This window comes from Bos taurus, chromosome 11 (genome assembly GCF_002263795.3).
Source record: "Bos taurus isolate L1 Dominette 01449 registration number 42190680 breed Hereford chromosome 11, ARS-UCD2.0, whole genome shotgun sequence".
NCBI classification, from domain to species: Eukaryota; Metazoa; Chordata; class Mammalia; order Artiodactyla; family Bovidae; genus Bos; species Bos taurus.
In genome coordinates, this window is record NC_037338.1 from 40,062,703 (window position 1) to 40,078,083 (window position 15,381).

Consider the following 15,381-nt stretch of genomic DNA (forward strand, 5'->3'; position numbering starts at 1 on the left):
TGACATCCACACCTACTGGCCACATCCAGCCACATGGCCAAATTCTGAGTCTATGAGATGATAAATTACACTTCTTCCATGAAGAGAAGTCTGTGACTATTTGATGAACAGTAACCTAAGCTACTGCAATGCGGATGAGCTAGTTCAAACTCTCTATTAGAGGAAGATAAAATGATAGATTCTACTTCAGTGACCAATATTCAACAAGTCTGAGAGGAAATGACACTACTGGATATTTTGTCTGTTCAAAGACTTAAACTTTGGGTGAAACAACAGAAGTAAACTACATAGTCGAATCTTCTATTAGCCAAAAGGCGTTGGAAATTTAGAGTTAATGGTATTAATAATAGCCAAGTAAGGGCCAAAATAATTGCAATATTTTTCTTAATTAGAATATCATTTGGCAGAATTTCACTGTCAAAATGCAAAATGAATAAAATTGAAGAGGCTAGCATACCTTCTCTATTCTTCAATCTAAACCTTTTCTATCAAACTCTTTTTTAAAAAAAATAAGAAAAATGACACCTAGATTATAATATTTTTTAATTCCAGTTTAATTATTGGCACAAACTTTATGGTTTATAAATGAAGTAATGCAACATATTTTTTACTTTCCATTAGAGAGATCAAACATCTGGCCCTTTTGTGTGGTTCAAGTGTAACTGTTTATCTTTCCTGGTGTTAGATCAATGTGGTCTACTATGATTCAAGGTAAAATTATAATTGCTAAACAGAAAATGATATAAACATGCTTATGAATTTCTTTATTCATAATTCTTTTAGTTATTTCATCAAAATAAATAATTAAAATATTGCTTCCTCAGAAAGAGACTCACATAGAAAACAATCTTATGGTTATCAAAAGGGAAGAGGCTGGGGGGTGGGGGGATAAATTAGGAGTTTGGGATAAACAGAAACACATTGCTACATATGAAACAGATAAACAACGAGGACATACTGTATAGCATATGGAACTATATGCAATATCCTATAATAACCTTTAATGGAAAAGAATCTGAGAAAGAATATATATATTTATATATTCAATGCTTTATTTTACTTTGTCATATAACCAATTAACAATGTTGTGATAATTTCAAGTGCACAGCAAAGTGACTCAGCCTTACATATACATGCAAATATATACACATTTTTAATCACTTTGCTGCACAACTGAAACTAAAACAACAGCATAATCAACTAAATTCAAAAACAATTGGAAAAAAAGAATGTTCTATTTAAAATGCTTTACCAACTGAGCTATCCGGGAAGCCTTGAAAGTCACTAAGTCATGTCCGACTTTGCAACACCATAATCTGTACAGTCCATGGAATTCTCCAGGCGAGAAGGAGTGGGAAGCCTTTCCCTTCTCCAGGGGATCTTCCCAACCTAGAGATTGAACCCAGGTCTCCCACATTGCAGACGGCTTCTTTACCAGCTGAGCCACCAGGGAAGCCCTTAGAATGCTAATCCACCTTGTATAGCATGCTATTTGATTTTATTAATTGATACACATCTTGTTGAATGGATTTTATACTTTATCCTCCTATATCTGGCTAATATTCCATTTCCTCCATTCAGCCTTTTCCAAATACAAAGATCTCCAGTGATAACACCTGTTTCCAATATCTTTTGTGTTTTGTAAACACTATTATTTTCCTCTGATGCATATGTGTATGTGTCATTCTTTCAGGTAGGAAGGCTTTGGTTATCTAGTGCTACTTAACAAATGACAAACTACTAGCAAAAACAGTAACAATTGTTTATTAGTCTTATCTTCTATCTTTCTGGTGTTAATGTCCTCAGCAAGGCAGTTTACTTAAGGGGTCTTTCAAGCAGTTGCAATCTGATGGCACCTGGGGCTGAAATCATCTCAAAGTCCACCTCAGTTAAGGGTCTGGAGGCTGATGCTTTCTACAAGCTATGATCTCATTGGGAGTTCTCAGTTAGAACACTACATGTTAGAATTCCCAGATATTTTCATATGTCTGGAACCTCTACACACCATGGCAGCTGGATTCCAAAGGTGGGTATTACATTTATCAATTAGTTTGAAAAGTCACACAACTAGACCTCATTTTAAAGTCATTCTAACCTCATCTCCTTTCCCTAGATTCCCCATACCTGCTCAATATCCCACAATCAAAACAGGGCTAGAGAAATAAAATTTTTGATTAATAAATGAAGTCAATGTTTTGATTCCTATAATTATATTTGCCTAAGGCTTATGTTCGGAGAAGGCAATGGCATCCCACTCCAGTACTCTTGCCTGGAAAATCCCATGGATGAAGGAGCCTGGTAGGCTGCAGCCCATGGGGTCGATAGGAGTCGGACACGACTGAGGGACTTCATTTTCACTTTTCACTTTCATGGATTGGAGAAGGAGATGGCAACCCACTCCAGTGTTCTTGCTTGGAGAATCCCAGGGACGGGGGAGCCTGGTAGGCTTCCATCTATGGGGTTGCACAGAGTCGGACACGACTGAAGCGACTTAGCAGCAGCAGCAAGGCTTATGTTACTCTTTCAAAGTCTACAATTTGATATGACTGAACTGAACATTTTATTTATGAATATATTTAAATATTAAGTAATTAAACAAAATTAAATAAATATAAATTGATATTAAATTAAATTAAATATATATTATGAAATGAAAGTTGGATACTTTACTTAATTTTACTAATTAAAAATTAAAAAAAAATCAGGGTTGAATCCCATTATGAAGTAGAGTAAGAGACACACATTCAATCCCTGGGTCAGGAAGATCCCCTGGAGGAGGGTATGGTAACCCACTCCAGTATTCTTGCCTGGAGAATCCCACGGACAGAGCCTGGCGGGTTACAGTCCATGGTGTTGCAAAGAGTTGGACATGACTGAAGTGACTGTGCACACAGCATGCATGAACCAGACACTAGGCTAATGATTAACAAAGCCATATAGAATTTGTCAGGATATAACAGGAAGCTGTACTCTTAATTATACCTGGGAATAAAATTTAATATTTGGAATAATCAAATGCTCTGGAAAAACTAATTCCCTGGTGGCTCAGATGGTAAAGCGTCTGTCTACGATGCGGGAGACCCGGGTTCAATCCCTGGGTTGGGAAGATCCCATGGAGAAGGAAATGGCAATCCACTCCAGTACTATTGCCTGGAAAATCCCATGGACAGAGGAGCCTGGTAGGCTACAGTCCATGGGATCGCAAAGAGTCGGACACGACTGGGCAACTTCACCTTCTGGAAAAACCAAGGACTTATTTTAGTTTTGTTGCAGTTCAATTTATGATAGCTCAGCTGGTAAAAAATCCACCTGCAATGCAGGGGACCTGGTTCAATTCCTAGGCAGGGAAGATCCACTGGAGAAGAGATAGGCTACCCACTCCAGTATTCTTGGGCTTCCCTGGAGGATCAGTTGGTAAAAAAATCCACCTGCAATGTGGGAAACCTGGATTCAATCCCTGGGTTGGGAAGATCCCCTGGAGAAGGGAAAGGCTACCCACTTGAGTATTCTGGCCTGGAGAATCCCATGGACTGTATTGCAAAGAGTGGGACACAACTGAGCAACTTTTCTTTATTAATTGGCTTTCAAATATTAAGTAGACATTTTAATTTAGATGATTTGTTGATATAATATAAGTTCCATCATGTTCAAGGTCCTCAGATACAATTGTGTCTACTGTTCATAGCTCTGGGGTCCTGGCTGAAAGTGCAAGTGGGCACTGAAGTTCAGCTTGTTCTCTCTCTACCAAGACATATACTTTTAGCACCAGGCTGCTTGTTCACGAGCTGCTCTTTTAAATTTGCACTACAATGATGCCAGATGGGTTAGTAGAGTTCCTGGTATAAGACATGGTGTTAAACAAATTTCCATCAAAGAAAGTGGTGTAATAAAGACTACTACAGTCTTGGCATTAAAAAAACAAAAACAAAAAAAAAAAAAACAGATGCAGTTTGAATCTTGACTCTGCCACTTATGGTATTGTGACTTTGAGAAAGTGATGACACCTCTCTGAGATTCAGGTTCCTCACAAATAAAATAGAAATATCAATTCATACTTTTCAGAGCTCATATGAGGAATAGTGCTAATATATGAGAAGCATGAAATACTGTCTCTTATAGAGTAGAACTTATTTAAATAACATCCATAATAAACTCTAAGGGAAGTGTTATCATAGAGTTATAATCCTTGGTCCTGCATTTGTTTTTAGATAGATACAGAACTTTACAGTGATATTTTAGGTATCAGTTCAGTTCAGTTCAGTTGCTCAGTCGTGTCCGACTCTTTGCGACCCCATGAATTGCAGCACACCAGGCCTCCCTGTCCATCACTAACTCCCGGAATTCACTCAGACTCACGTCCATCGAGTCAGTGATGCCATCCAGCCATCTCATCCTCTGTCGTCCCTTCTCCTCCTACCCCCAATCCCTCCCAGCATCAGGGTCTTTTCCAATGAGTCAACTCTTCTCATGAGGTGGCCAAACTACCAGAGTTTCAGTTTTAGCATCATTCCTTCCAAAAAAATCCCAGGGCTGACCTCCTTCTGAATGGACTGGTTGGATCTCCTTGCAGTCCAAAGGACTCTCAAGAGTCTTCTCCAACACCACAGTTCAAAAGCATCAATTCTTCGGCATTCAGCTTTCTTCACAGTCCAACTCTCACATCCAAACATGACCACTAGAAAAACCATAGCCTTGACTAGACGGACCTTTGTTGGCAAAGTAATGTCTCTGCTTTTGAATATGTTATCTAGGTTGGTCATAACTTTCCTTCCAAGGAGTAAGCGTCTTTCAATTTCATGGCTGCAGTCACCATCTGCAGTGATTTTGGAGCCCAAAAAATAAAGTCTGACACTGTTTCCACTATTTCCCCATCTATTTCTCATGAAGTGATGGGAACAGATGCCATGATCTTTGTTTTCTGAATGTTGAGTTTTAAGCCAACTTTTTCACTCTCCTATTTCACTTTCATCACGAGGCTTTTGAGTTCCTCTTCACTTTCTGCCATAAGGGTGGTGTCATCTGCATATCTGAGGTGATTGATATTTCTCCTGGCAATCTTGATTCAAGCTTGTGCTTCTTCCAGCCCAGCATTTCTCACGATGTACTCTGCATAGAAGTTAAATAAGCAGGGTGACAATATACAGCCTTGACGTACTCCTTTTCCTATTTGGAACCAGTCTGTTGTTCCATGTCCAGTTCTAACTGTTGCTTCCTGATCTGCATACAAATTTCTCAAGAGGCTGGTCAGGAGGTCTGGTATTCCCATCTCTTTCAGAATTTTTCACAGTTTATTGTATATAATTATATAAATCACTGGTTAAAGTCACATTAGGGAGAATAAAAGAAAGTAATATGTTATAATTCAGTTCGGGAAAAACACTCCTGAACAAAATATTCCTAAGCATTTATGTAAGAACTGATCAGTTTGAATTGTCAAAAACTTTCTCATTTTTACATGGTCATCCCTTAGCAGCTGTGAGGGATTTGTTTCAGGACACTCTCCCAAAATACCCAAATCCTAGACATTCATATCCTCTATGAACATCTTCTTGTTTATTTTCAATTAACTCTGCTGCTGCTGCTACTGCTAAGTCACTTCAGTCGTGTCCGACTCTGTGTGACCCCATAGACGGCAGCCCACCAGGCTTCCCCATCCCTGGGATTCTCCAGGCAAGAACACTGGAGTGGGTTGCCATTTCCTTTTCCAATTCATGAAAAGTGAAAGTGAAGTCACTCAGTCGTGTCTGACTCTTAGGACCCCATGGACTGCAGCCTACCAGGCTCCTCCATCCATGGGATTTTCCAGGCAAGAGTTCTGGAGTGGGGTGCCATTGCCTTCTCCATCAATCAACTCTAGAGTACATTAATGCCTAATGTAACATAAATACTATGCAAAGATTTGCCAGAGCATGGAAAATTCAAATTTTGCCTTTTAGAACTTTCTGGAAATTTTTTGAATATTTTTGATCCAGTTAGTTGAATTTGCTGATGCAAACCTGTGGATAGGGCTTTCCAAGTGGCACAGTGGTAAAGAATCTACTTGCCAATGCAGGAGATGCAGGTTCAATCTCTGGGTCAGGAAGATCCTCTGGAGTGCTGTGCTGTGCTCAGTCGTGATCAACTGTTTGTGACCCCACAGGCAAGAATACTGGATCGGGTTACCATTTCCTACTCTAAACAATCTTTCTGAACTAGGGATCAAACCCATATCTCTCCTGCATTGGCAGGCAGATACTTTCCCCCTGCACCCCTTAGGAAATGGCAATATGCTCTAGTACTCTTACCCAGAAAATTCCATGGACAGATGAACCTGCTAGGCTACAATCCAGGGGTCACAAAGAGTCGGACTTGACCTAGCAACTGAGCACACAGCATACAAACCTGTGGATACTGGAGGCTGGCTGTAGTTCTCAAAATTTAGCTTCCTGGTACAAAAAAGAACCATTTTGTAAACCTACATCCTGGCTAACTCCCATTAGGAACAGCCTCTCCCAGTGACAGGATCCAGTTAGATTCTGGTTCAACCCCATTCTTTATTAGCCACACCTTGCTACAAATGCAACAGATTCATCACAGTTCAGTTCAGTTCAGTCGCTCAGTCATGTCCGACTATTTGTGACCCCATGGACTGCAGCACACCAGGCCTCCCTGTCCATCATCAACTCCCAGAGCTTACTCAAACTCATGTCCATAGAATTGCTGATGCCATCCAAACATCTCATCCTCTGTCGTCCTCTTCTCCTCCTGCCTTCAATCTTTCCCAGCATCAGGGTCTTTTCAAATGAGTCAGGTCTTCACATCAAATGGCCAAAGAACTGGAGTTTCAGCTTCAGCATCGGTCTTTCCAATGAATATTCAGGACTGATTTCCTTTAGGATGGACTGGTTGGATCTCCATGCTGTCCAAGGGACTCTCAAGAGTCTTCTCCAACACCACAGTTCAAAAGCATCAATTCTTCAGTGCTCAGTTTTCTTTATAGGCCAACTCTCACATCTATATATGACTAGTGGAAAAGCTAAAGCTTTGACTATTCGGACTTTTGTTGGCAAAGTATTGTCTCTGCTTTTTAATATGCTATCTAGGTTGGTCATAACTTTCCTTCCAAGGAACAAGCGTCTTTTAATTTCATGGCTGCAGGCACCATCTGCAGTGATTTTGGAGCCCCCCAAAATAAAGTCTGTCACCATTTCCATTGTTTCCCCATCTATTTGCCATGAAGTGATGGGACCAGATGTCATGATCTTAGTTTTCTGAATGTTGAGTTTTAAGTCAACATTTTCACTTTCCTCTTTCACTTTCATCAAGAGGCTCTTCTTCGCTTTCTGCCATAAGTGTGGTACTGTCTGCGTATCTGAGGTTATTGATATTTCTCCCGGCAATCTTGATTCCAGCTTGGGCTTCCCTTGTGGCTCAGCTGGTATAGAATCTGCCTGCAATGGGTTCAATCCCTGGGTTTGGAAGATCCCTGGCAGAGGGAAAGGTTACCCTCTCCAGTATCATGGGCTGGAGAATTCCATGGACTCCATTGCCCATGGGGTCGCAGAGTTGGACACAACTGAGCAACTAATCATAATAATTTTTAAGAAGTCATATGTCAATATTAGAAACAATGTTAAGAACTATGGTTAAAAATAAAGATTAAGCTAAAATAACAACACAGATAAGATTTATGCTTGTACTGAATACAGGTTAAAAAAAAAAACCTAAATGTATGTTTAGAATGGTGCAGGGAAACTAAGTCTATGCACCACAGCTACTGAGCCTTCATGCTCTAGAGCCCTTTCTCTACAATAAGAGAAGCCTCTGTGTGCCTCAGAAAAGAACATAATCTGACTGCCTCATTCAATGGTGTACACCTAAATATCTAAATATTAAATATTGTGGTTTCAAATCTTAAATAATTAGAACTATTTCACAATGAAAAATGACATGGCTGTTTCTTAATAAACAAGAGGTGATTTAAAATGAGCTTCAAACAAAGCACAGTATTTTTCATAGATTTAAATTTAAATAGCTGCACAATGTAATGCCCAAAACAGAAATCCTTATCAAAGCATTTGAAGTGCTGTCTTATTTCTCCTAGTGTATCTTGTGTGCTTGCTTCCCTTGCTTATATGCTCTGACCATGGAAGTCTTTCAGTTCTTCAAAAATGTGTAGCCATAGGACCCTTTTACAGCTGTTCCCTTTTTCACTAATGTGTTTCCTCCTGCACTTTGCATTTATCATGTCTCATTCTAAATCTCCATTTATGAAGATGCTGTCTCTGACACAATATTAACAATTCAATCACTGTGAGCTTTTGTCGTTACTCTCATTTCAAATAGAAATCATGTACTTACTCTCTGATTACTTGTGTTTTCCCATGCTTCTTCCCACTAAGCCATACTTATTACCTTCATTTGTCTAGTGCCAAGCAAACAGCAGGTCCCTCATAAACATTTGTTAAATGAATAAACAATTAAATAAGGAGATACAAAATTGTAAAACTCTGATTATTTCCAAATCAACACAAATGAGGGTCTGGAGAAAATCTTAATGAATAAACACAGCATTCATGTGGAAGAAAAATATGAAAATAGATGAATTTTTCAAAAATATTCAAATATAATCTCATCAAAATAGGTAATAAATAGTGTGTAACCAACTATGTAAATGCAAGGCTGCTAATGATATCATTCTTTAAAGCAATCAGTTCAGTTCAGTCACTCAGTCATGTCCAACTCTTTTCAACCCCATGGAACACAGCACGCCAGGCCTCCCTGTACATCACCAACTCCCAGAATTTACCCAAACTCATGTCCATCGAGTCGGTGATGCCATCCAACCATCTCATCCTCTGTCATCCCCTTCTCCTCCTCCCCTCAATCTTTCCCAGCATCAGGGTCTTTTCAAATCACTCAGGTCTTTGCATCAGATGGCCAAAGTATTGGAGTTTCAGCTTCAACATCAGTCCTTCCAATGAACACTCAGGACTGATCTCCTTTAGATGGACTAGTTGGACCTCTTTGCAGTCCAAGGGACTCTCAAGAGTCTTCTCCAACACCACAGTTCAAAAGTATCAATTCTTCGGCATTCAGTTTTCTTTATAGTCTAACTCTCACATCCACACATGATAACAATTTACTTAAACGGCTAATTTAATCTAAAAAAGTTTAGTGCAAAGAATCATGCTCCAACATTAAGAATGTGTGTAGATTTGAGTGTGTTGTCAAGGAGAATTGTTCAAAATATGTGAATCGCTGAAAAGTCTAGTATAACCATTGTGCCTCATGTAATTCCACTGCAAGGGGTAGAAGACAAAATACAAATGGGAGACATGTTTGAACAATACAGCTACAGGTGATTTTTCACTCTGTTGACTTTTTTACTTACAGTTTCCAGAATTTTCTATGAATATTGAATAGAGAAAGATTTATTTTAGCCAGGTATGCCTTTGGCACATCTCTCTTTTTGCTACATATTTTTCTGTTCAATTTGATCTCTTTAGAAGTGCGTTTTCTTTCCCGAGGCACTTTACCAAGGATACTGAGGTACAATGTCTACGCTCAAGAATCTCATATTCATATTGATGATAAAGCTATCTGTATGAGGAATTTGTGTTGTGTGCAATGAATCCAGGATATCTGATACAGAGGCACTGAGAGAAAGAAATCTCTCTGGAGAAGAGTGCTTAGTTTCTCAGATAACTTCCTCTATCCCCTGCTTCTTACTCTATACTGATGCCTTAGGCAGGGTGTAGTTTATGGGACTTTGGTGGGGACAAATGTAGGGCTCCTGATTACTGGATGATGTGTTTTGTACACCTGTGAGGCTTTACATCCTTAGCAGAAGACTGCAGATGGTATAACTCAAAGACTTCTCCTTTGGCTCAGAAATATCTTCAGATTTGCCACCAAAGGACTTCAACAACATCTCCTTCATTTGCTTTCACAGACGTCTATGCTTTCCCATCATCAATCCATTCCCCTTGGCTTTGCTCAGGTATAGACTTTTTTTTTGCCTTCCACTCAGAGTCATTTTACTGTTAATGTATCCCCTTAGAAGGTTCTTCATTAATAAACCAGCTATTTCTGCAAGATTGTCACAGAGAAGCAAAGGGTAGCTGAGAAATCTAAACTTCACAGCTCCACCTGTAAGAGCATGTAGCACTAACCCATTTGATTTAAAGAAGGAAAACCCCTGATTGGACAAGGGCAGCTTTTCTGGAGGACACATCCCAGACTCACAAGTGAGAGGCAAGAAGACTCTTATTTATCAGATATTTGTCTCCCTCTCTCTAGTCTTTATAATAAATATTATAAAATATAATCAATATTATAAAATATTGATTATATTATATATACATTATATATTATTATAAAATATTATGAAAACATGAAAATTCTGTTTTGAAAACTAAAAGAAACTGTAGGTCACAGAGCTATTTATGGAAAAGACATTCAGAGAAAATAATCTTGTCATACAAACTTCCTTAATTCAAGTACTGAGCTGATTATGGTCCCTTTTCATGAGATAGGGAAGAGAAAGTTACTATAAGCAGCATCCAAAACATGAAGTCAGGGAAGCTGGGAGTGCTGCAGTATATAAGGTCACAAAGAGTCAGACAGGACATAGCGGTTGAACAACAAAATATGAAGATGCACAATTGCAGTACTGTGGATACTGAGATAACCACAGAAAGTGTGGCCAATCACTTGACCTTGTAGTCTAAAGGTTCTTCATGATGCAAATCCAACTTTTTTTGTTCTGGTTGCAGTTCAGAATGATCTGGTATCATTTTTTTTTTTTTTTCTTTTTTTGAGAAATGTTGGCTGACGTCTTCGTTGCTCTGGGGGGCAGTGAGTGACCACACTGTTTCCCCTTCACCATCACAGGCGTCTGCTGTGCAGGATGGATCCCAGAGGCACTTGTTCTTGCAGATGACATGCTGGATGCTGCTGAGGTGGCAGGGGAGTAGTTCTTGTTGGCGGTGGTCTGCATGCAGGAGGTGGCAAGGCCAGACCTCCACTTCACCACCTCCAGGCCCCTTTGCCATCTGCTGCTGGCTCCATGCCACAGCCTTGTGGCCAATCAGCTGGTTACAATGGAAAGAACTGTGGGCCTTCAGATTATTGAGGTGGGTATCCTTTATCTGTTTGCCCTTTTTGATCAGGAAATTGGAGCATTTCCACAGGACCATTCATCGCAAATGTGTGGCAAAACATTGATGAGGATATTTGTGGATCTTGTGGCTGGCTTGTGTAATTTGAAGGACAGGGACAATAACCCTAAGGCTCTTCTAGTCCATTAGTATCTGATTAAGACTGACAAAAAAATATCAGATGCCCAGTTAAGACTGAATTTCAGCTAGGTGATGAATAAATTATGTTCCAAATATTGTACAGACAGAGTTCGTCAAGGCTGTATATTGTCACCCTGTTTATTTAACTTATATGCAGAGTACATCATAAGAAATGCTGGACTGGAAGAAACACAAGCTGGAATCAAGATTGCTGGGAGAAATATCAATCACCTCAGATATGCAGATGATACCACCCTTATGGCAGAAAGTGAAGAGGAACTAAAAAGCCTCTTGATGAAAGTCAAAGAGGAGAGTGAAAAAGTTGGCTTAAAGCTCAACATTCAGAAAACGAAGATCATGGCATCCAGTCCCACCACTTCATGGGAAATAGATGGGGAAACAGTGGAAACAGTGTCAGACTTTATTTTTCTGGGCTCCAAAATCACTACAGATGGTGACTGCAGCCATGAAATTAAAAGATGCTTACTCCTTGGAAGGAAAGTTATGACCAACCTAGATAGCATATTCAAAAGCAGAGACATTACTTTGCCAACAAAGGTTCGTCTAGTCAAGGCTATGGTTTTTCCTGTGGTCATGTATGGATGTGAGAGTTGGACTGTGAAGAAGGCTGAGCGCCGAAGAATTGATGCTTTTGAACTGTGGTGTTGGAGAAGACTCTTGAGAGTCCCTTGAACTGCAAGGAGATCCAACGGGTCCATTCTGAAGGAGATCAGCCCTGGGATTTCTTTGGAAGGAATGATGCTAAAGCTGAAACTCCAGTACTTTGGCCACCTCATGCAAAGAGTTGACTCATTGGAAAAGACTCTGATGCTGGGAGGGGTTGGGGGCAGGAGGAGAAGGGGACGGCAGAGGATGATATGGCTGGATGGCATCACTGACTCGATGGACATGAGTCTGAGTGAACTCCCAGAGTTGGTGATGGACAGGGAGGCCTGGCGTGCTGCGATTCATGGGGTTGCAAAGAGTTGGACACGACTGAGTGACTGATCTGATCTCTGATCTGATGTATACTGAGTAATTATTTGTTGTTGTTGTTTAGTCACTCAGTTGTGTCTGACTCTTTCTGACCCCATGGGTTGTAGCCCACCAGGATTCTCTATCCATGGGATTCTCCAGGCAAGAATACTGGAGTCGGTTGCCATTTCCTTCTGCAGGGGATCTTCCCAACCCAAGGATCAAAACTGTATCTCCCATGTCTCCTTAAATTCAAATTTAACAGGTTATCCTGTATTTTTAGGTAATAAATCTTCAACCTATATTCAACTAACTAGCCTTGTCAAGGTAATTAACCTGGAAGAATATTGGAGATTCCTCTTAAAGATGACAGAGCTCCCTGTTTTATTCTTCTCACACCCTACCTGCTCCACAAAATAAGAACATTAGCCTGCTTCCAGCCCTTATTCTCAGCAGGTGTCAGGAGCCAATGACAACACATCTTAATCCATGTTACTACTGCTATGAAAGTTATAGCAGAGTTTTATAACATAAAGAGTTTGGTAATCTCGGAAGCACAGGGGAACAAAGGGTACTTTTGAAAGAAATATTTCATTTAAAATTAAAGCTAAGCATGTTCCATATCTTTTAAAAAACACATGATTATATTTTAATACACAATCAAAATACAAGACACCACAGTAAATTGGTGGCAATAAAATATTGTATTTAATTTCTTTTTATTATTGATTATAGCTCCTTCTATATCTTTTCATTTAAAAATAAAATGGCTAAAGTTCCTTCAAGTCACTTAGCAGTTTAATATAAAGATATTATTTAATCTTATAAAAGTAATCTTAACTATAGAATATGTGATAACCACAAAGCCTGTAAATCATACCTAATTTAGAAAACTGAATTTGCTAATATAAATTTGAAATGAGCTCACTAGCTTTGCAGTAATCAAATGACTACACCATAGCTGAGCGCACCAGCACCCACCTCCCCACACATGCAATGCGCTCCTTTTTAAAGCATTTAAAATTTTGGTCTAATTTGATCCTTGAAGAACTGCTTATTATAAATATCCAATTCTTATCCATAGTACACAAAGCTCCACTCTTCTCATAGGACTTAAAATTCTAAACTTTTTTTTTTTTCAAATTAGGATATTTTCTAAGAATAAGCAAAAGATACCTATGTTATCTCCTGCTTCTCTCTTCTTTCACATTCCCATAATCCTCAGAAATGGAAACTGACTTTCCCTTTTGATTCTCCTGTTATGATTTCCTTCTATAGAAGAGGTCATCTTGATGTGCTAGACAAATGGGTATCTCACCTACACTGTGGCTCAAACTATGAGATGGGTTTTCATTGTTTGATCTGAGATACTCTTCAAAGGAAAGGGGAAAAGGAAAAAAAATTGGAAAATCTACCCAAAGACAATAATGCCACTATTTATGCTTTTAAATACCACTATATTTTTCTATACAATCTTTCCTTAATAAGGTCTACTGCTTTCTTTTATAAATCTTCATTATTTCCAAAGTAATAGATGTCTCAGTCAGTAAAGCATCAAGGTTAAAAGCTCAGGCATATATATGGAATCTCTAAAGATAGTACTGATGAATCCCACGTGCAGGGCAGCAAAGGAGACACAGACATAAAGAACAAACTTTTGGACACGGTGGGTGAAGGAGAAGGTGGGATGATTAGAGAGAATAGCATTGAAACATACACATTAGCATATGCAAAATAGATAGTCAGTGGGAGTCTGATGTATGATGCAGAAAACCCAAAGCCAATGCTCTGTGACAACCTAAAGCAGTGAGAGGGGGAGGGAGGTGTGTATTAGAGGGAGGGGACATATGTATATCTATGGCCCTTTCATGTTGATATATGACAGAAACCATCCCAAAGTAATTATCCTACAATTAAAAATATAAATAAAGTTCACAAAGGCAAATAAAAAATCACATTGAAGATTTTAAAGTGTCACTGCTGTTACAATATCAAGAAAGAGAAGAAAATTTTAAAATATTTTAAAAAGCTATTAAAGCTTTAAAGAGACAGCAGACTTCCTAACTGGTGGCAATATATCTATGAACTGCAAGCTTAACCCCTTGCCTCCCTTGCCTTGGACACTCTGTAGACTTAGAAATAAATATTTTTTGCAAATTGACTTTTAGAACTTAACCACTTTGTAAGTAGATGAAATTCTGTATTTAATAATGTAAACAATATTTAGAGCAAAGTCAACATATATTTATTCCTTCTCAAAGGCTACTTTGAGAATTTGTGGCCTTACTCTGATGAAAAAAGAATCAAAGTTATAATCAACTCAAAAGGAAATAAGACCCAGAGGGAAAAAATGTAACAGTTCAATAGTGTTTCACGGAACAGCTGTACAAATTCTGAAACTTTTCTTAGTATATTCAAATCTCATTAACAAGGCAAAAAATTCTAGGAAGATAAGTGGATCTCAAAACAATGTCAAGAAACAATATTCAATTAAGCTGCCATATGTGTTTCCTCCGTTTGAGTGATACACAATATAATGAGGTGTGGGCTACAAACATTTTATAGACTTTTTATTTTTATCATGAAAGTCTTCCAGACAGTCTAAGGGATGTTAAAATTAGTTTGGAAAAATATCTACTTCTCTTCAAAGTTTTCATTGTTGGCTTTGGAAAAGATACTCCTTCACTGCTAGGCACTGAAACACACACTATCACTCCTGATGAGTTACTATCACATCTGTTGTACCTTTTTAGGTTCAAGCAAAGGAAAAAGGGACAAATTCTAATTGGTGAAACAAGTGATCCGATTTAAGCCAATTATTTCAAATTCACCCCTCGATGATTTTGACTAAAAATGAAAGTAAACTTTTGAAAATATAAGGAGTCTTGCTGTACTTCTATTCACTCCACAAGTGTTTCTAGCCATTCACTGACTCAAAAGATATATATTAACTGCTTACTGTGAGCTAGGAGCATTGACAGAGACAAGGAATGCAAGAATAACATTTTACTTTATGGAACGATCCACCCTCTCAACAATATCAGAATACATTCTTTTTTAAACACATATGGAAGAAATGGCAAAAAATTCCTGTTATCACGGAGATCACAAATCACCAGAGGGG

The 15,381-nt window shown here is 38.7% G+C and overlaps 1 pseudogene; it reads right to left on the bottom strand.

Moving 5' to 3' along the window:
* Positions 1 to 6,445, bottom strand: part of LOC100296640 (proteasome maturation protein-like) — a 41,186-nt pseudogene extending 34,741 nt beyond the window's left edge.
* Positions 6,446 to 15,381: the final 8,936 nt, after the last annotated feature.